Here is a 23,738-nt window from a genome sequence, read left to right on the forward strand (position 1 = left end):
CCACTGCTCTTCATCTCAAATGCCACCTCTCTTATAAATGTTAGAAGAACATCCATAAAACAATACCGTATGCCCCAGTCTCAGGGGCATTGTCTTGCTTCTTTGGCAGTAGCTCTACCCTAATCTCTTTCTGTTGCTGGAGACAGGTTTTTTTCCACCTAAATGGAGGTGCCTATAGACAGATGAACCCGAGGTACTGAAATCTTGCCTTGCCCTGAGGGAGTTAAAAAGCCTGACATATGGTCGTGTGGCTGCAGCTCTTGACTCAGTCATGCAACACACAGTATCTAATCACATTTTCAATTGCCTCAACAACTTCAGGGTTGATTATCAGCCACTCATGTGGCTTGAGATGGGCAACACTCTAAATGCAGTTGGAAATGCTCATCTTGAGAGCCGGTGATTAAAATTTGACCCCTTGACTAGAGGGTGGGGCTGTGGGCTGTCTGTGTGTACCAGAACTCATTAGAATCCCGCTTCTATTAACAGACGCTTACCAGGCCTGGGGTTCTGAAATTGTTGTCATGACGAGAAAAGATGTCATTCTTCCAAAACTCAAGAAGTCTTCTTTTAAAAAAAGAACTTTACTCTATAGAAGTTAGTCTACAATTTGCAAATGTACTGTGAACTACATTGAGGGTTCACCCAAAAACCGAGCAGAAAGTGGTTGAGAAATAAAAATGTTTTGAACATTTTGGAGGGAAAATGTAGGGAAAAGGGACCACCAGGTGCAGGCTCTCCACCTCACTCGACAGAAGCTGCTTTTCTCCTCCAATAACCCAAAGCAGGGAGAGAGATGGCACTTCCAGAGGTTGAGCCAAAAGACATTTCAAGTGTGCACTTCAAAGACTGCTTGGATTATATTCGCATACAGTGTATCCTGAGGGAAACCTTTGAAGGAAAAAATACTGCAGTGCTACTTGTGGCCATCGAGAGTGTGTTTGTGTGTCTCTGTGTGTGTTTTGTTTGTTTGTCTAAACCCATTTTGCTCACCACACTCGCCACCATGCTGTTGGGGTCTGGGGTTTCTACCAAATGCCCTGTGAGATTTCAGCTATGCATATTCTGCTTTATTTACCCAATTCATTTCCATCCCTGGAAAAATGGTTCCTCAATGGCATATTTTAAGCAGCGTTGCGGATGCTACTCTGAAAATATTGTTTACCAAGCTACCAATTACTTCACACTGGTGGAAGTGAAGCTGCTCTGAGGCTACCGTTAAGAAAAATACAGTTTATTTATCTGAAGTTACTTAGGAAAAGTAGTTCACTACATCCAAACTTAAAAAATGATAATATCTTCATCTGAAATGTCATAGACTACAAATTCCAATGACAGATCACTCTGGGATCATATGGTAACAGGTTTGAAGTGAGAATTAGGCAGGAATAATGCCAGAAAATAAAGAAAATTCTTGCCTACTTCGCCTATATGTTTTTTTGTTGCAAAAAAAGTAGTTCCAGTAGTTAGCTACACACTATCAGGTTCAACTACCACTAAGCTACTGCCAAATGAATTTACATGACTAGTTGATCCTATACTTTTGATGCAAATGGCAAGATTTTCAGAAATGGTGTTTTGTATTGGTGCCGTTATAGGCAACTGAAATTACTTCACCATTTTTGGGTTCACAATTGAATTGATGAAGGGAACAAACATCTTCACGGACACCTGCAACCAATGGGTGCCATTATGCCAACTCCAACAGGAAAAAAGGCTGAAAAGACTGAAACGGATAGAAACACTGAAGCCTATTATCATAGTTAAACCCACATCAGTTAGAGGCCTCAATCACTACTCCCTGTGTCGCCTTCACATGCAGATGGTGGCATTTGTGGCATTTGTTTCAGGTGGTTCCCCACACAAAGAGACTTTGGCAAAAAAGAGTAGGGGGACTTCTTGGCTGAAAGGACAAGTAAGTAACAGGATTTGTACATTGTCCTGGAGGTCTGGAGGTTGGTTCACCTTAAAGCTGCTGGAAGGGATTAGCAGTAGCTGCTCCGGAGGCATTCGAGGTGGCACAGTTGCCTTTTTGCATTTCAATCGAGCCAGCATTGCACGTGGAGGGACCACAGCAGAATATGTGCCTTTTATATTTCACAATGGCAGTGGTGGTGGCAGTTTGAGTTTCATTCTGGCTATTGGGCTGGCTCCCCTTGCTCCCAGTAATCACGGGTAAACAAAGAGTGGCATTGTGACTTTAGCCCCTTCCTCTTAAACGGTGGTAGAGCCCGGGTTGACCTGAGGAGAGCAACAAGGCTGCACCACATGGGGCTAGCGGGGAGGGTTCACATTCCGCCAGATGAGGAGTGACACAGGGTTCGAAGGTTAATTTCTGTAACAGGCGAATTTGCATACAAATGAAAAAATGACATACTTTTTCTGTTCTCCCAAACTTTCAATGTCATCCACATCAAGAGGCCCCATCAGCGTTCCCTGGCCGTCTGAAGAATATTCATCACTTCTGAAGATGGGGCACCTTGTTTGCTATTAATCTCTACTGCAGGTCAATGACTTCATTTGCCCAACTTTATCAGTGGTGCCATTCCCTTTTTTTTCATAGTTCGGTCTCTTTGTAGTCCCCCTTTTTCTAAAGTGTTCGTATTGCCTTTCTTCATACAGAGTGGATAAGCTTTTTAAGCACAACAAAGGCACATTAACTCTGTTCTCTGAAACAGTTTTGAAGACATAAATGAATTACTTGAGACGGAAATACATCCAGCCCTCTAGATTGCTCTCTCTTTCCCCCTTCTCCCTCAACACCCTTCTCCAACTTCTTGAGAGATTTCCTCTCTCCAACCATTTTTTCCCCTCTCCTCGTCTTGATTGGATGGATTGTTTTTCTAATCCAAGGGAAATTACTCGCAATAAGGGTCACATAATCATGGCAAAAGTGTGACGGCAAGAGTGAAGTGACTAAATTATTTCCCCACATTCATAGTGAGTGTGTGCGTATGTGTGTGTGTTTCGAGTATGTGTCTTCCTGCGTCCGTACATGTGTGTCGGTGTAAAATTCCACCTTATCCCATCTGGTGTCATTCTCCCCATTCTGTTCTCCTCATGTCTGACACTGTGTGAGGGGATAAGCTACGCTGGAATAAGAGACTTTCATTACAATAGAAGATTTACAGTGCTTTCTGTCTGGCTCAAACTCTCTGCCTGACTGTGATCACTGAATGAGACCAGTCTGCATTAGAACATCTAGTGGAATTCTGGTAATCAGACGTCTGACACACAAACCAAGCCTTGTGAGAACTTTCGCACAACTTTCACACAGTTCTGGAGCCAGAGCTGCATGCTAAAGACTAACTGAAGATGTCCCTCTTGTCTCCTTTTATCGCCGAGACGCAGTGCTGCCTCTTTGCTCGTTGGAAGTCCTCTTAGGTTCCCGGAAAGGTGGAGAAACTGTTCAGCTGCATTGACAGTCCAGTCCGATGGACAGGGGAGTGTTGTTTTTCAAAGGGAATCATATTCGTTGAATTCAACTTAGTTCAACTTTTTTTTAGAATCACGTCTTCGTGAGCCACTGACGACTTTAGTGAGACTTAACGGACTTCATCTGGCAGCTGTACGAATGATGTACTGTATTTCCTCATCGTAAACAGCATTCATTTTTTTATATGGAGAATAAAGAGACAGAGAACAGAGCACTGAACACTGTCACCAACTGAAAATCTAACTTCATGTGAACAACGACGTGTGCAATAGGCCACTTAAGCAGTGTAGTTCTGTGTTTTGCTAGATTGTCTTGACTACTGAAAGGCTATGATCATTAGAATGTGACCGAGTCTGTGTGAGTATGAAGATGGCAATGTACAATTCACTAACAGTTATTATGACACGGATCCCTCCGGAACTTTCATTACGCACACCCGGCTCATATTCCCAGTGATTAGTAATTGTATAAGTAATTGTATAAGTGTGCCCTTGGTTTACCAGTGTCCTGTCGATTATTGTTACAATGTCCGTTGGTGCGTGTGAGTAACTGTGCTGTGTGTTTTGGGCTTTCGTGCCCTTGTGGATTGCGCAGATGATTACGGGTCTCGTCCCGTGTGTTAATCATTGTGCGCATGTGTTATTTATTCAAAGTACTCCTCGCTCTTTGGTTTGGGTTTCAACCCTGTGTTTTTGTTACGTGTTTGTTTGGTCTTCGTCCCCGTGCCTTTACACGGCAAGCCGTAATTTGGGCTTAATAAAACATTTAAAAACGCATTCCTGCACCTGTCTCCCGACCCTTTAGCCATGGTGACATATTAGGCTAAACAGATCAGAATTATATACAAATCTATCGGTGCTGATTGATTCTATCTTCGAAAATGTACGAGACATTTGATGAAAACTTTGAGAAATAACCCTGCTTCATTAAGCCATACACTCCCTTCTAAAAGATCATCTTGAAGGAGACAAAGAAGAAAAAGGAAGAAACAGAGACAGCAAAAGAAAGAGAGATGGGATGGGTTTGTATAAGGCAGCAGAAGATAAAACATCTTGTGAACCATTGTTTGGCTCTTTATGCAAAACCCCCCTTTGTGATTTGAACGCTTGATCCCCCATAGGCAAAGGAGTGCTGGGTATTGATCTGCACTGAACGGAAAGGCTTCTTTCATCGTTCAGTCCTCACCTTCCCTCTCTTGGAGGAGTTACTACCCAGGAGCAGAGCACCCTCGTCTGGGTAGCAGCCAGAGATTATGGAGAGATAACCTATACAACCTAATGAGCTATAGGTACAGAAGGAAACCAGAGAGTGTCTAATTAGCGGTGATCAAAGTCAGGGGCTTTATCCCCAAAACAAACCTGCACATTTGAATGTGGTTAGGAAGAAGAAAAAAATAAGTTTCAAGTTTTTGAAGTTTGTAAGAAGTAATACTTTTTTAATGGTATGCAGGCCTTTATGCTTTCCTTTACTCTCTCACACACACACACACACACGCACGCTCACTCTCTGTCTCTCTGTCACTCTCCCTTTCTCATTCTCCCTCACTCTTTTGGTCACACTCCCTCACATTTCCCTCGATGTATTTGTGTGTGTGTGTGTGTGTGTGTGTGTGTGTGTGTGTGTGTGTGTGTGTGTGTGTGTGTGTGTGTGTGTGTGTGTGTGTGTGTGTGTTCACACAGTTAACTCTACATAACAGCCACAGTGAGGCACTACCTTTGGATCTCTGACACACTGAAATATAAGCATCCATTGCTTGACACAGGCGTGACCAAACCATACTTGACGAAACTGGGCCGCAGCTAATATACTCGACACAGTTCAGTCTTGAATTCAACCTTCTTCTTGATAAGGTTAACCTTATATTTGACCTCTTATGACCCCTTCTAGTGCGTTGCTCTAACCCACTAGCTGCTATTTTGATAGCTGTCTGCTGATACATCTCTAATGCACTTCATTGTTGCCTTTTTGTCAGTTAACATCCTCTATCAATTAGGTCATCAAATTGATTAACCAATTGGCTCTTTTGGACCGAATCTAAGCATCCCCATTACAAGCATGTCTAAAGGAATACAAGTCAATTGGGATTGATGAGGAGCTGCAAACGGGGTCGACTGCATTGGCATATGTGACAATTCATCTGATTAACTGTCAAATGTCCACTCAAAATGTGAGAATTACATCATTATGAATATTACATTTACATTTAAGTCATTTAGCAGACGCTCTTATCATATCTGAAATGTTATTGCACTGGCAATATATACCGATACTCAACCTCGACAACTTATACCCCAACAGCACCACACAATATCAAATAGACATGACACCCTGGAAATGTTCAATTCATTCCTTATAAATATAATAATAATATTTCTATATTGCCATTAGATATTTTTTTCATATTAGGTTAACTCATTTTGCTCACAGCCACAAACCTGCCTTTTTGTCTCTATTTAATCTTAACGAATGCAGTGGCAGGACGACAATTCTATGCTGCAATTTTGCTGCTTATATTTTCAAAAATATTAGTCACGTGCCTTTGGCCACAAAGCTAAAAACAAGTTTGCTGTGTCTCCCTTACACCAGAGGTGGTCCTTCTGTAGCTCAGTTGGTAGAGCATGGCGCTTGTAACGCCAGGGTAGTGGGTTCGATCCCCGGGACCACCCATACATAGAATGTATGCACACATGACTGTAAGTCGCTTTGGATAAAAGTGTCTGCTAAATAGCATATATTATTTATTATTATTATATTATTATTATATTAGGTACTTGTGGCAAAAACTATTGAGACAAGAGTTGAACTATCCAAAATTGTGAGAAAACGTAGAAAACCCACATTTAGTAGAATGTTCAGGTCAATTGTAGTAAATCTGTAACACAAGAAAACAGAAGACATTTGTTAGAAAATACATTTCCTGAGGCAAAAAAAAACAGTGTATTTACTTCTATGACTGTGCTATACATCATTCCCTGTTTAGCCGTCATTCAATATTGTCATTATCACATTTAGACAGAGGTGCAAACATAGCATCCCCCCCCCCCATCCCATATATCATCCTATCTGCATACTAAATTCAGTGTTACAGGAATCCTGGCCAACGCGAATCCTTTGGACTGGTAGCTACTGAAAAAAAGATATGCGTATCACCCCCACCTCCTCAGTTCCCCCCCGAGGGATGAGAATAAAATCAGACGTTTTAATTTTTTTATTTCACCTTTATTTAACCAGGTAGGCTAGTTGAGAACAAGTTCTCATTTGCAACTGCGACCTGGCCAAGATAAAGCATAGCAATGTGAACAGACAACACAGAGTTACACATGGAGTAAACAATTAACAAGTCAATAACACAGTAGAAAAAATGGGGAGTCTATATACAATGTGTGCAAAAGGCATGAGGAGGTAGGCGAATAATTACAATTTTGCAGATTAACACTGGAGTGATAAATGATCAGATGGTCATGTACAGGTAGAGATATTGGTGTGCAAAAGAGCAGAAAAGTAAATAAATAAAAACAGTATGGGGATGAGGTAGGTGAAAATGGGTGGGCTATTTACCAATAGACTATGTACAGCTGCTCAGATAGCTGATGTTTGAAGTTGGTAAGGGAGATAAAAGTCTCCAACTTCAGCGATTTTTGCAATTCGTTCCAGTCACAGGCAGCAGAGTACTGGAACGAAAGGCGGCCAAATGAAGTGTTGGCTTTAGGGATGATCAGTGAGATACACCTGCTGGAGCGCGTGCTACGGATGGGTGTTGCCATCGTGACCAGTGAACTGAGATAAGGCGGAGCTTTACCTAGCATGAACTTGTAGATGACCTGGAGCCAGTGGGTCTGGCGACGAATATGTAGCGAGGGCCAGCCGACTAGAGCATGCAAGTTGCAGTGGTGGGTGGTGTAAGTGCTTTAGTGACAAAACGGATGGCACTGTGATAAACTGCATCCAGTTTGCTGAGTAGAGTGTTGGAAGCCATTTTGTAGATGACATCGCCGAAGTCGAGGATCGGTAGGATAGTCAGTTTTACTAGGGTAAGCTTGGCGGCGTGAGTGAAGGAGGCTTTGTTGCTGAATAGAAAGCCGACTCTTGATTTGATTTTCGAATGGAGATGTTTGATATGAGTCTGGAAGGAGAGTTTGCAGTCTAGCCAGACACCTAGGTACTTATAGATGTCCACATATTCAAGGTCGGAACCATCCAGGGTGGTGATGCTAGTCGGGCGTGCGGGTGCAGGTGTAACGTTGCTTTGGAGTAGCATTAGACACCCGATGAGTGGTTAGTTGGGGGTCGGAGGCTAGCGGTGTCTCAGTTCTGTTAGCACAGCCGTTGTGCATGAAGCATTCCCTTGTCCAAAAAGACAGGCCCGACATAAATATGGCTGAAAGACACAACATGTGACCTGTTTAGTGCTCCCTGTCATGCCCTAGAGCCATGGCAGGGACTCTATTAGTGGGAGAAAGCACAGATGCTACCAGATAGCCAGCATATTGTCCAGAGATGACCCATGTATAATTGCACAAAGTTCAATACACTCAGGTCTACAATTGAATTGCATTTGACCACCTTTGCTTGCTGTCCACTGCACACGGTCATTGGATTTAAGGTGGATACAGATCTCGCTCTCTTTCTGAAACAGAATCACAACCCAAGGGATTGTCCTGAAATATTGAACATGACAATGGCCTTATGCATTGTATGAGGCAAGGCATACCGCTTCACTACGCTCATCATTTACAACCGCTCGAGTCTGAAATGCATCTTTCACATTGAAATCAAGGTTGGAATATGTGCACAAATCTTAGCTAGATGAATCATTTAATGAACTCAAGCAGCCGACTGCAATACTGTGTAATATAACAAAACGGAATATGTCTGCAATATGGTTTCCCCTCACAAATGCAGATGTGTCCGATGGCTATGAAAAAGCTGTCATTTGTAGTGGCCAGCCCGGGGATAAATGAAACCCCTCGAATCTTCCTCCTCCCTGCAGCTGTTAGCAGAATCAGAGCCCAGGTAGTGCTTGGGGCCTGTCATGGTCATGGTCACAGTCATGGTGCATGGAGACACGCGCCACGGTGCAGATGCTGAGTCTGATACTGCTACACACCATACTTCTGCCTAATGTCACTGTTTGGGCTATAGACACAATGTCGTTGGTTTATAGAGACATTTTTTTTTAAATACAACTCTCAGAGGATGATTAAGTGGTGGGGGATACAACTAATATATAATTGAATGTATTACATGCGTCAGGGCAGAATTCTAAAAATGATCATAAAAGGTAATTTAACCATGAAACTACATGATCTGCGATCATGGATGGTCATTCCACCTTAAATGTTGAAGGTACTCCCCCCCCCCTCATTAATGTCAAGTTGCAATTTTTGTTTTTGCAGACGCTCAATTCATATTGATCATAACTCGACCTTCACTAGACTACAGTAGGTGATATGATCAATGGATATGTTTGCCGAGGCACGGCTAGGGTACTAGCATTCATACGCATTCTAAATAGATGTATAGTGGAATGAAAGGGTAGGCTAACAGTGACCTTCCGTTCCAACACAATGAGCTGAGATGTACTGAGATAATGGCAGTTGAGGGATAGCCACTTACATTGGAGATGGATAATCAGGCTGTTTTGAGGCAGCGTTATGGTACCAGATCATATTGACGATTGCTGAGTGTGTTGATGTTTACAAGTATACACCTTCTAGTAAACGCACAGGTACACTCATGAAAAACAGGAGTTCAAACAAGTGGAATGTGGAATGTGGGAAATGTACACTGACGTGATGTTAACCTCCTGGAATGCATAAACTTATTCTGTGCTAATGATAATTGGACCAGAGACGAGTCTTTTCCCCTTTATTTGATGAGTCATAATCATTTTTCCCCTTTATTTGATCAGTCATAATCATTTCCTGAAGATGATAACTTATCAAAAGATGGCCACTCTCTGGAAAGGCACAAATCAAGTGACAAAGCACAGAGTGTGTGTGCGAGTGTGTGTGTGTGTGTGTGTGTGTGTGTGTGTGTGTGTGTGTGTGTGTGTGTGTGTGTGTGTGTGTGTGTGTGTGTGTGTGTGTGTGTGTGTGTGTGTGTGTGTGTGTGTGTGTGTGTGTGTGTGTGTGTGTGTGTGAGAGAGTGTGTAAATAGTCACCGGAAAAAGGACCTCAGGGAACACTGTGATAATGAAGCTGCGTGAGTAGTGTGTGTATTGTTGTCTATATACAGAAATTAAACTGAGGTGTGTGTGTGTGTGTGTGAGGGGGTGTTTGACAGATCTAGAGTTTGAAAGGTTTTAAGGTCAATAAATAAACAGGGCATTGATTTCTTGTCACTCTCCCCATTCACAGGAAAATCAGCTTTCAGAAATGTTCAGTCCCTTTATCATAGACCTGTTACATTTATCCCTGCTTATGGTAAAAACCTCCCTTACAAAAGGAATATCCTAATAAATAGCTCCAGCCAGACATCTCCAGAGAGGAGGGTATCTTAAGCAGGCCAATTGCAGAGATTGGTAATCATTTTATTGGAGAGGGATGTGAAGGAACGATGTTCTCCTCTCTGATAGATAAGCAGAATGCTAGGCCTGCTGATCGAAGCTGAATGTGTGTTTATGAGTCTCGACAGAGAGAGGGAACAGCGGAGGGAGAACAAGTGTGGATTCCTCCTCGGCCCAGCTCGCTTCAAACCCATCCAGGGAAAGGTTTATTTGCTCTTTTCAAGTGACGAATCGCAGGCAATAACCCTGGACGTTCTTTTTTTATTTTACGATCATAATGGTGCCAAGCTTTTCTTCTTTTTTTTTGCTTGCCTCATTCTCCTTTCTGAACAAAAGTGGAAAAATGGAAATGCTTTTTTTGTGTGTTTTTAATCCTTCCACACTTTAATTGGCCTTCTCTTTACTGTGAAGTGGGATAAAGCAATGGCGAGATGAAACAAGTGTTAGGTTGTGTGCTGCTAGGGTGACACACGGTGTTTCCAAGCGTGAACAGTTGAACTGATATTTAAAGCCTTCACATTTGCAATTAAAACTACAGGACCAGGGGTTATTTCAGTTTGGAAATAGAAATGGTCTTCTCTTACCAATTCAAATTGCTACTTCGTCTTCTCATGTATTATTTATTCCACAATATGATTGTATATGTTACATGTTTGAAACCATTTTCAGATCTGCCTCTGGTCCAGATATCTCTTCGGTAAGTGTGATCGATATGGACACGGTTTGGACTGACAACCGCTTGGTGGAGTCGGTAAAGGGGGTCCTTGACAGACTTCGATCTGATCAGAGTGCACTATTTCACAGGGTCTGTGTCCCAAGTGTCACCCTATTCGCCACATAGTGCACTACATTTGATCAGGGCTCACAGGGCTCTGGTCAAAAGTAGTGTACTATATAGTGAATAGGGAGCCTTTCGGGATGCACGCCTTGTGTTAGCAGGCCAGTTGAGTACTACCGTAGCTCAGTATGTGTCATAGCACCACACACTTTAGGGCCTTACGTACCTCCTTTATTTATCTGAGGGGAAAGAGGTGGGAGCGCATTCCTTTATCTGTCTTCTACTAGTGACTTCCCATGAAATGTTGGCCTAGTTTCCTCCGTTGAAACCCTATGATAGGTACCAGGATTAGGAACACTCAGTATTGATCCCGCATTCTTTTTTTTTTACTATGTCCACATGGCAGCCAGTCAATATCTTTGAGGCTTTGATTTCCCAGTGCCAGTATTCCAGCGGAAGAATATGGCCAAATGTCCTCGAGTTACACCGTCATGTGTTATCAATGTGCCGACATAGGTATTTAATAGAAAGTACAGTTTATTTCACAAGGCCGCAGTACAATCAGTCCTCTTTTGAAGTGATAGTTGTATTGTAAAGCGATGGAAATATTTATCGTGAAGTCTTTCCAAGAGGAGCAATAGAACAGAACAAAACCACGGGGATCTGTCAAGACCAGTGTTTTACGGCTGAATTAATTTGGAACTATAATGTTTCGCTCATGAAGAGGGAAAAAAAAAATTGGGAATTCACGCAAACAATCAGATAAGGAATGTAAGTCGTGAAAAGTTTGTGGGCCCTATATGGGAAAAGCAGGCATGGAGGACTGTTATGGCGTTTAAGTTCTAGAATGTATAACTGAACAAAAATATAAAACGCAACATGCAACAGTTTCAAAGATTTGACCGAGTTACAGTTCATTTAAGGAAATCAGTTAATTGAAATAAATTCATTAGACACTAATCTATGGATTCCGCATGAGTTTTCCCCCACAAAAGGGCTTTGTTACAGACAGAAATACTCCTCAGCTCACTAAAAGGGATTAAAAAAAAACTAATCAGTGCACAAAATAAGAAAATAAGAAATAAGCTTTTGTGCGTATGGAAAAATATCTGGGATGTTTTATTTCAGTTCATAAAACATGGGACCAACCCTTTGCATGTTGCATTCATATTTCTGTTCAGTGTATAAAGAGTATTTTAGCGAACGGTAGGAGTGAGTAGCTAACACGGGTCGCCTGATCCCAAGGCTAAGATGCTAGCCACAACCCTAAGAGAGATATCTGTCCTGGGGGATTTTGGAACAGGCAATTATCCACAACACAAACTAGCTAAGAAAGATAGATCTAGTTTTATCTCTATGGACTAGCTGTCTTAGTAAGGAATGTCCCATAGCCCAGGCAGGGAGAAGTTCTGCAGATTGCGTGGGAATGACCTGGGTTACAGTGTGCTATTGTAGATCCACTCCTATACAAGCACATCTGCTCTTCCATTGCAGATACACTACATGGCCAAAAGTATGTGGACAGCTGCTCGTCAAACATGTCATTCCAAAATCATGGGCATTAATATGGAGTTGGTCCCCTCTTTGCTGCAACGGCAGCGTCCACTCTTCTGGGAAGGCTTTCCATAGATGTTGGAACATTACTGCGGGGACTTGCTTCCATTCAGCCACAAGAGCATTAGTGAGGTTGGGCACTGATGTTGGGCGGTTAGACCTGGCTTGCAGTCGACGGTCCAATTCATCTCAAAGGTGTTCGATGGGGTTGAGGTTAGGGCTCTGTGCAAGCCAGTCAAGTTCTTCCACACAGATCTCGACAAACCATTTCTGTATGGACCTCGCTTTGTGCATTCGGGCATTGTCATGCAGAAACAGGAAAGGGCCTTCCCCAAACTGTTGCCACAATGTTGGAAGCACAGAATCATCTAGAATTTCATTGTATGCTGTAGCATTTCCCTTCACTGGAACTAAGGGGACTAGCCCTAACCATGAAAAACCAGCCCCAGACCATTATTCCTCCTCCACCAAACCTTACAGTTGGCACTATGCATTCGGGCAGGTAGCGTTATCATGGCATCAGCCAAAACCCAGATTCATTCATCAGACTGCCAGATGGTGAAGCAGGATTCATCACTCCAGAGAACACATTTCCACTGCTCCAGAGTCCAATGGCGGTGAGCTTTACACCACTCCAGCCAACTCTTGACATTGCACATGCTGATCTTAGGCCTGTGTGCGGCTACTCAGCCATAGAAACCCATTTCATTAAGCTCCCGACAAACAGGTATTGTGCTGACATTGCTTCCAGAGGCAGTTTGGAACTCGGTTGTGAGTGTTGCAACCGAGGACAGACCATTTTTACACACTACACGCTTCAGCACTCGGTGGACCCGTTCTGTGAGCTTGTGTGGCCTACCACTTTGCAGCTGAGCCTTTGTTGCTCCTAGCTGACAGCTGACAGCAACGAGTGTGGCTGAAATAGCCAAATCCACTCATTTGAAGGTGTGTCCACATACTTTTGTCCATGTAGCATATTATGGTAAAAAATCGGATTTGCTAGAAAAGTACTTGATCCCATGTTCCATCTGGAAAGCCTCTGTGTGCTAGTGGGGGGATATAGGCCTACTGTAATCCAACAAGAGTTTTCAATTTGTGATAACAAAGTGTACAATTGACTATTTTACTCTGAGGCAGCCAGTTAACCATTTACCCCAAAATAATTATAGAACAAGCTTTCAGATTTGGCCTACTGAGTTTTTGTCTAAAATAAAGCTTTTTTTCTCTGTCTACAACAGAAGTGAATCATAAAAATGTCAATTCTAAGTTACATTTTTTAAAGAGGAGATTCTGTACTTTATTTTGATATGAGACTCCCCTCACAATCTGTCTCTATCTTCAGACCAGATTGGCTTTACAAATTAGTAGGCTTCATGAGTGAAAAACAATTCAATACTGAAATAATCTAGCTAAAAACAGCACCAAAACCTGACATAAATGAAAACATAAACCAAGTCTGGCTATCGAGTCGGTTAGCTATAGTGACCCATTACCTATTAGCAATCACCTCTCTCCTGTCGATGAAGTTGCCTTTTTCCTTGCTGCATGAACAATCATCTGGACATCATAGACACAGGTGTACTTGTCATGGTTTTATAGATGTCTCTGTTTGCTGGAGTTTTGTTGCCAATCTTTTTGGCCTGGATCATTTCGAAGCTACCAGCAGCTAGCTAACTAGCTTATGCCATAGAGTACCCAGAGTAAGCTTGCTAGCTCTAGCTACTTTGCTAGCTGAATTTCCATAACACTAGCTTGACTAAACAAATCAACAATATTCACTTACTTTTGTGTTATCCACAAACATCTTTGGGCTCCCAAGTGGTACAGCGGTCTAAGGCACCGCATCTCAGCGCTAGAGGCGTCACTACAGACCCTGGTTCAATCCTGGGCTGTATCACAACCGGCTGTGATCAAGAGTCCCAAAGGGCGGCGCACAATTGGCCCAGTGTCGCCCGGGTTAGGGGAGGGTTTGGCTGTGGTAGGCCGTCATTGTAAAATAAGAATTTGTTCTTAACTGACTTGCCTCGTTAAATACTAATTAAACACAATGCCGTCGTCCATGACTTGCACAAGGAAATCTGTGAAAAGCCCAGCCTTCTCAATTGCACTTGATTCACCTGTCACAATTGACCCACGATGCATCACGGTTGTAATGCCTTCGAGCAAGGCCAACATCTAGTTCTAGCCACACGTCTAAATGGTTTAGTTTAGACCTTCTAATTCTCTCTCAATGTAAGGGCAGTACTGAGAGCTTGTTCATAACAAATGGAGGTACCACCTGGAAGCATATTCTAATGCCATTTTAGGGCATCCCGAACATCTAATGTTTATTCAAGCCAGGGTAAGAAATGTGGTAAGAAATGTAAAAGCATTTGCACATTGTTTCCCCTTTAGATCAAGGTTGTGGATAAAAACATGTGGTTAAGAGTGATTCACCCTCCACAACCCAACCGATGAACAACACCCATAGTAAAGGGTGTGACGCATGGCGAGGAATGCAAACACCATCCCTTAATGGTAACTTCACATCCAATTAAAACATTAGTAGAAACCGACAGTTAAATCCAACAATATCCTGCTTGTGGTTGATGTAATATGTTTACTCTCTGTGTCCATGTACACTGTCTCCCATCTAGTCTCTGTGTGATGTAGCTATATGTAGAGCGTACGGATAAAATGATCATTCTTTATCAAAAGACCATCATTATTATCTAAGGACTTTTGAGACAATTATCATCTGTCCTGTGTGGTTTAGTAATTTCATAATGAAATAACCAGTTCATAATTCACTGTGACCTTTTGTCAATATGGTGCAAAGTGCTGTGAATTAATGAAAACATGTGAACAATCGAAAGAACTGAATGATTAAATATAATATACATTTAGGGGCAGCCTCAACTTAAAAGTTAGTTGTTTAGGCTACATTGCCAGGCTAGGATAAAACATTTCAGTTTTGAAGTTCACCACTTGCAGAGTATCCATTTAAATGTACAGAATTGAAGGACAATATCAGTCAACACCCTGCTGTCAAAACCATACAAATATCCATCTTGAAAATTAAAATACATTTTGGATAATGATGGTTTGTTTGATTTAAAGCCATGTTCACTGTTATTGTAAAAATAATCTTACATAAATAGGCCTTTCTCGTGCAAATGACGATCTATGAAAAATTGTCGAACTATAAAGTACATGGTGTTGTGAAGGAATTGTGAGCCTTTAGGGCACAAGTCTCTCAACACAGCACTGATGTTGTGGATCGTTTGAAATCAAAATTGACAATGCTACGGTATTTATCCATTTGCATCCTCTCAATATAGTTCTCCCGATGTTGATCCCGAACATGATAAATTCAAATTAAAAAACAATGATGCACAAGTTATAGTTTAGGATTCTAATGTAGAGAAGCCACTGACCCTTTTGTTCAGAACTTTGTCTCCTATTGTTGCCTACATCTTGCCCTAACGTGTCAGAGCCACCCTATGGAGCCACCCTCATCCTCAGGCTGTGTCCCAAATGACACCCTATCCCCTATATAGTGCACTACCTTTGACCAGGGCCAATATGCCTCTAGTCAAAAGTAGTGCACTCTACAGTGTAGGGAATAGTGTGTGAGGACGTACCCTCAGTCTTATCCATGAGAACCCTCTACAATTCATTGGCAACTAATTATAACACAACCCCTCATAACCCAGCGTTTATCCTCCGATATCGTCTTCCTCGTCATGCACCATGCTTCCAGCTCACTGGTGGGAGCTGAACTGAATGTTGTCAGGTACATTTTAAACACTCACTTAACAATGTGGCCGCCAACTCAAGGGCACTTATTTTGTTCACTCAGTCGTGTTTGTCCCCTTTCATATTAATTTGAGACCACGTTTTGTGTTGGGAATATCTGATAATCAATTAAGAACCAGATTCTTTTTGCTTTATTTTTGCCTCAAATTTGAAGTACGACTTCCCAGTATCCTCCTATTGGTATTTGTTTATGTGTTTGTTTATCTATTTATCCGTTTGCTTTTAATCTGTCTATGAATTTTTTTATGAGTAAAAATCCACCAGAGAATCCACCAAGCAATGAAACTTTAAAGCTCGTACAGTAGTCAGGAAAATATTTACATTGAAGCTGGCCACAATCTCAGAAGATCCTCAAATGTAGGTTTGAATTGCAACGTTAATATGCAAATAGCCTTATCTGCTGGGATTCACAAACAACCATCATCCTGATTGATTTAATAAACTGCTTTTATCTTTCAAAGTGTTAATTAGGCAAGATGGGCCGTGCTTTGAATCTTGCCTCTCTGTGGCACTTAACAAGAGCATTAGACAAAAAAATGAATCTTTCTTCTCCATCTCTAAACCTTTCTTCCCTCTCTTAGTTTCCACTTGTTTTTTTGTTTTTTAAGACACAAAGCTATGCTCAAATGTTTCTGAAGAGAAATAATCCCTCAACATTATGGATGAACTTCTTTCCTTGCTGGCCATACTTCTCAGCTAGTGTAGTAACTCCAATGGCCTATGGCCTGTCTCTAGTCAGTAGAATGTCAGGTTTGGGATTGTCTACATGTCCATGCTGGATACATGTTCCGTGACGCATGGGATTGATGCATCCTGGAGCTATGGTGGCAAGCGATCATGAAGCGTACCTGCAGAAAGGTTGGAATGGTGCAAATGTATGACGCATTGGGCATGTTTTTGTTGGACGGGTCATTTTGTCATGCAGGGAGGGACAGCCATGTACTGGGGATGAGCTTCTCGTGCCATGACAGGAGTCTGTATCGTTAGGGGACATATTGGCAAGGTACATGTCAGTGAACAAAGCAGGGCTTCCCTCAAGTACAACATGGCAGTATTGGCATGCCAAGGCCCCAAAACAAAAGCTTAGATATTTTATACAAGTGCTGCCCCCAACCCACCCACCCACCCACCCACCCACCCACCCACCCTCCCACCCACCCTCCCCTCAGTTCATGCCTGTTTGTAGCTATCGGTGTTCTGAGTTTTGATCTTATCCAGTTGGACACTTCTAGGGAATATCTTTCTCTCTTCCATCCCAAAGCAATCTGAATAATTTTCAACTGCATATTTTAATTCTCAATCTATCTTTGATGTCTTATTTGTGTGATTATTTCTCCCTTCTCGCAAACAACCAATAAGCACAGACTGTCAACCACTCGTAGCATTTTAGCGCACGGTTGGGACTTTTTCTGAGGGATCAAAGAAAACTCCCTTTATGCATAACTCCAAGTAAACATAATATGTTAAATATAAAACGAAAGAGAAAAGTCAACTTAAAACTTGTTAGAATGTGTCTTACTGAGTCAAAGAACCAACGCTTACTGACGGCCCTCATTTCAAATATATAGCCGTTTTTTGATGCATTCATTTTGGTTGTGTCGAGTGTGAAAAGTGACTTGTGCAGTATAGCAAACAGTAGTGTAAGAAGTGACATTTAACAAACACAGTTGTGTAATAGTGACATATATCTAAAACAGTAAACCAACCTGGGCAATTAAAGAGTAGAAATGGCCAAGCCCACAGAAAGAGAAAACATCAAGACAGTGTGACTACTGCACCTCTAATTATTGACTGGCCTCTGGCTCCCAGCAAAAGTCTTCATTAGTCTTTTTCCTGCGGTAATTTGTTTTGGTGTCACATTCATCATATACCGTCGTAACCTTTAATTCATCTACTGTTAGCATTTTTGTCTGCTGAAGTAAGGGTTTGCCATGGCTCGGATGGTCATATGATGCTGAAACAAACAGTGTAAATTGGTAGGAGCACATCATCTCGCTGCTTTTGTCTTAAATGGCTCTCGGATACTGTGCCAGTACCCCAAAATTAGATCGCTGATCACACTTGCTTTTCAGAAATCCGATGTGCGAGACCATTGTCAAGGCCCGTTCCACCAAAGTTGATTTGACTGAACACAACGTACACAGATGCTCCCTGTTGTTTTCTATGAGTTTGTGATTCACATGTAGCGGACCTGACGAACAAGAACAGAAAAGATCCCTCAAATAGCGAGTGAGGTCTGGAATCTATCCCCTGTGTAAAACAATGTTACTCTCCACGCTGCATGTCAATGTCTACTGGAGAGATCAGAAGAGGTGTTGTGGCCTGACCGTAAATTCTCTTCAGTTATCTGTTAGGCTGATGCCTTGCCACTAGGCTGCAGCCTGCGTCAGCCCTTTTCCTGATGCCTCTCCTCAGTCCTCTCTGACCTGCAGGAGGCTCATAAGGGTGCGTCCCAAACGGCACCGCATTCACTACACGGGGCTCTGGTCAAAAGTAGTGCACCATATAGGGGATGGGATGCCATTAGGGATGCACAAATAGACCATGCTAATCCCTAATCCCGGTTCACATGATGATATGATAGGTAAACTAGGCCAGCACCAGGCACCAGCATAGTCCCTGAGAGTGATTGGTAGCTGGTAGAAACTGAGGTAGGCTGTGGAGCGAATGACAATTCCGCTAATGCTCATTGCCACGACAACAACAACAACAACAACAACCAGAGCAACAACAGCAACAACAACCATCACGGAGCATTAATTGAATACCTCAATGAAACAAATGACTGGCATTTCATGCTTACGTTTTGCATACAATAATGCATAATCCCCATGGACAGACGTGGATTTAGTAAATCAATGCAGTGTATTTCCTGTCCATCACATTGTAACGTTAAAGAGCACATGTTGAGTTATAGATCAGTATATGAGAAGGAAATTGACCCTCGATCTCCTGCCGCTAGTTTAATAAGCAAGTGTTGCACACAGAGGCAACAAACTTTCAGATGATAAGGAGGCAATGCCAGACTTGACTTAATCCTCGACGATATACAAAATGGAGACTTTAAAACAGAGGTGTGTCTCTGTGTGTATGAAAATCCAAAGCAAATAGGCTTTCACCCCTGTGGTACTTGAACTGTTTTCTCTTTGATAACCTAATTATTGTCTCAAGAGCTGTGTCAATTGCTCTAGCGATCTCTTCTTGAACAAATCACTCCCGTAACCTCAAGCACTTTCGATTTGATTCTGCCATTTTTTGACAGTACAAAGCAATCAGAGGAGGCCTCACAAGGATGGGGATTGATTTTGTGTTCTCGCTTATCATGCTAATTCCCTGAAAATCAGCCTTTTCATCCCCTCTGTCTGATTAGGGCACTCGGAAAAGGCCCCTGAACTGAACTCAAGCTCCCCACAGCCCCTCTGCCTCTGTCATGCCACCCCTACAACCCCACCCTTGTCACCTGCCCCCTGTCCTGTCCACCCTGCACAAGGCTCCGTCTCTGCCATTTTGTTTGTAGTGAACATTTGTCACGTCCTGACCTTAGTTCCTTTTTTTATGTCTCTAATTTAGGTTGGTCAGGGCGTGAGTTGGGTTGGGCATTCTATGTTTTGTTCTATGTTTGTATTTCTATGTGTTTGGCCTGGTATGGTTCCCAATCAGAGGCAGCTGTCAATCGTTGTCTCTGATTGAGAACCATACTTAGGCAGCCTGGTTTCGCCCTTGAGTTGTGGGTAGTTGTTTTCCGTTTCTCTGTTTGCACCTTACGGGACAGTTTCGATTTTCATTTCTTTCCTGCACTTTGTTCTTTTGGTATTTTCTCGTGTTCTGAGTTATTAAAGTTATCATGGACACGTACCACGCTGCATTTTGACCGATCCTTCTTATTCCTCATCAGAAGAGGAAGGCAATCATTGCAAAATCGGGTTAATTTGTTTTCCATAAGAGGATCATTGCGTTTTGGGTATTATCACATCAGGAAGCATAATATGAGTGAATAAAGCATATTCCTACAGAAAATGATGGCAAATATTGCGCTGATAGTGATTGTTTTTCTTAGGCCACGCAAATATATCCATTAAAGTGATTCAGACATGTTTTTTCTCTCTAGTGAATAATCCAACGTGGTATATTTAAACTCTTAAATGTAGGTGGTCTATGTACTGTATAGGTCTATTATGGTTAGCTTTTAAAAAGACCAAGTGCTGGCCCAGTTTTAATTGCATGTGACCCTGGATGCCTCGGTAGTTCTACAACAAAGTCCCATAGCAATACAGAGATTCCAAACAGGTTTTGTGATCATGATGAGACTACAAAGACCATACTTCTGTCTCTCCCAGTCATCTCTACCATGATGGACTGTTTTAGTTTTGGCCTAGTAGCATTAATTATATCTTTGATGGGGGCTTGTTTGTTACATTTCTTTTTAAATAGGGGGGAGCAGTACCCCTCCTCCGCCATTTGATATGCTGGATGAGAATGTCTTTACAATGGTACAAGATCTCATTGAAGTTTTAGTCAAGGCAATCAGTTATAAAGCATTTCTTATGTGGCAAATTGCTTTCATTTTAAGTATGGTACCTCGCTCTACCTTTCAAGTGTTAGGGGAAAACACTTCCTTGTCTTTCTATTATGTTTAATTTACATTTTAACAAATAAATAATTGCTCTGAAATTTTTTATAATTTGCAATTTCCACAAACATTATCCTAAATTAAAATCATTAAGAATGCAGATTTTGGTTGGGATAATGAATCCCAGGGGAGGAATTTTGAGAGGTTTCAGGATTAATTAAAGTGAACAATCCACTGATATGATATGATGTCCTGCCTTTGAGCAATATTTACTGAACACAGTCCAACCTCTCTGTACACATTTAACTCCTCTAATCAACTCATTCATCCGTAATCACAAATGAACATCCTAATGGTTTAATTGTCAGAAATAAATTCTCTGATAAACGAATGATAACATAATCATGTATCCCCTAATATAACCACACTGTGTTCAATAGAAAACACTACCGCAAGTGTTATTAGGGATGTGATTATGTTCACTTTATGATACAGTATGTTTACTTATATGTTCAATATTTACTTACATATTACTTATATAGTCCCCGTTCTCCCCTCTTGCTATCAGTTCTTTGACAGTGTTGCCACAGCGTTGAGGACCGCTATGTTAGATGCCTGGAAGCTGTTGACCCAGAGCAAACTAAATGACATCTTGGTAGTGTGTGCTGACTCCGTCTTGTTTGCAGTTCTTACTTTTCAGCCAATTAAGTGGCGGTGAATAGAGGCCGTGTAGAGTTATCATGTTCATTAGAGGCCAATATCTATTTAGCAAGGTGTAATATACACATATTACCTGTTGGTCTATATATGCTGATTCAGTTCAAATAGTTAGCAGCGGCTTTCATTCTCAAAACGTGTTTTTTCTAAATTTGGAAAACTAAACTACAAATGCTGTCTGTTCTGTGCGGAATGCACAGACCTACTGTTACTTCACATTGAGGTGAAGGATTGCCTTTATGTCTCCGAAAAGATGTGTCCATATTTGGCTACTCCCCACTTGTAGTGTTCAACTGCTTCAGTTCAAGTGATTGGATGCTGAAATTCATACTGACATCATTTTGTATTAACCTGGGCCATACTTTTATTCCAGCCGTTGTTGAGCTGATTTCCCCTCCAGAATTCTAAGAAATGCATGAAAGTCTGTTCTTGCCAGGGCATGTACGCCTGTAACAGTAAAACAGTGGAAACACAAGTCTACATCTCACACCATCACTTCTTTCTGATGAGTGCTGAAACAGTCAAGCAGCCATTGGTGAATTCATCCTGGATCTGGGATATTCAACCTCAAAAGGCCCTAGGAAATTGCTTAAAATGCTTAGCACTTTAACTGCTATCTTTGCAGGTGGTTTCGGGCACAGTTCCGCATAAACAAGTGAATAGGCAATCTAAGTGAGAGTAAGGAGGTGTGCTGTGCAAATGGATTTCTGCCTCCACTTGTTGAGGCACGTCTCCTCCTCTTCCGAGTTCTACTTCGAATGACATCACTATTGACGACTAGAAAAGTTCAGGGTGACTCCTGGTGTTGTGACCAAATGAAATGTGTGTAAGGTGGTAGGCACAGCATACATTGTGTGTAAAATGCAAATGGTCTAATTGGTGACCATATTCAAATGGTTAACTGGTCTGTAGTCCGCATGCAATGTGTCGAAAGGTGAAATCGCTCAGTTTTTTCGGTCAGCGATTGTATCACTGAAGCTTTCTTGATGGTGTGGCACTATAGCTTTCAAGGTAACATACTGTACATGTTATTATTATATATAATATGCCTGGCCTTGCCGTAGTTAGTAAGAGACGCTTCAAGCCCTCAAAAATGCTTTGAAATAGTTCTGCTTCTAGAGTTAGCTGAGGTTAGGCTGGAAGACAATGACTGTCAATACTGGGGCTCTACTGTCAGGGGTGCCAGTATGTTGCCTCGGGAGCCATTAGAACTGTAGCATTGAAACAAGACGGAAAGACGGTGGCTCCTTCCCAAATGGCACCCTATTCCCTTCATAGTGCACTACTTTTGAGGGTGCCATTTTGGGATGCAGCCTGTGGTGGGAGGCTCGACTCCAAAGCTGTCAAGACCGGGACAAACGATCTTCATTAAAGCAGGATCAAGTCAATTCTTAAACTTAGACCAGTCAGCCCCCTCTGTACATACTGGCATCCAACTTTTTGGACTAGAGCCCCTTTTGCCTTTGTTGTGGTGCACAATGGAGAAAAAAAACGTAATGCATACTATTATTCTGAGAGTTCTCAAAGACTGAAGCAAATATAAATGTATGTGAATCCTATTAATTCATCAAAATGGCTCAAGGAGAATAAGAAGGTATGCATGCAACTTCAGTGTGAAAACGTTGTCCTAACCTGTCTTACGGATGCAGACGGCTAACAGATTTGATTTAATGACCGAATTCATTCTTGCGTAATATTGAATTTGACGACGACAGCGAAGCGGCACAACAATAATACATGAGATTGACATTCACTTAGGGGTCTGCCATTTAGTGGTGACACTGACCTTCCACTCGTGTCACCATCTTTACGAAAAGGTCATCTCCTGCTGTTTCTAATGAGTCATCTGCTTTCTGGAGAATGCGTGTTTGTTTAAGCAGCTGAACAGCTGGGCGTTGAGACACAGCTTTTAATTGTAATTGATGAAACTGCCCATCAAAGGAAGACATGGCAAAAGATTCAAGATGATTACCTGAACACGGTAGTTTAAGTCATACTCCCACAGTTATGACACAGATGTTATCGGAATCAAGTGGATATGGGTCAACTTTTGGATTTGTGTTTTTGGCCATCATCTATTGCGAAAGGGGGAATATTGTAAATGATGTGACTTACTCGGTTCCAGCCCAAATATGTCTTGCTTATTGACAGTGCTGTGGTAACTGATTATTAGTTGACCTTGAACTGGGAAAGGGAGGGGAGGGAAAACAGCAAGGTAAGCACCTCAAGGTGGGTAACATGACAACGTTCAACGTGAAACTCCACTGCTAATACCTCATTAATACCTAGAGGAAATGATGTCAACAAACGGTAATTGATTCCAGTCTAGTTGCAGGTGGACACTTAATTACAGGAAATGTATTAAGTAATGTCCATG

Source organism: Oncorhynchus gorbuscha, linkage group LG21, assembly GCF_021184085.1.
Source record: "Oncorhynchus gorbuscha isolate QuinsamMale2020 ecotype Even-year linkage group LG21, OgorEven_v1.0, whole genome shotgun sequence".
NCBI classification, from domain to species: Eukaryota; Metazoa; Chordata; class Actinopteri; order Salmoniformes; family Salmonidae; genus Oncorhynchus; species Oncorhynchus gorbuscha.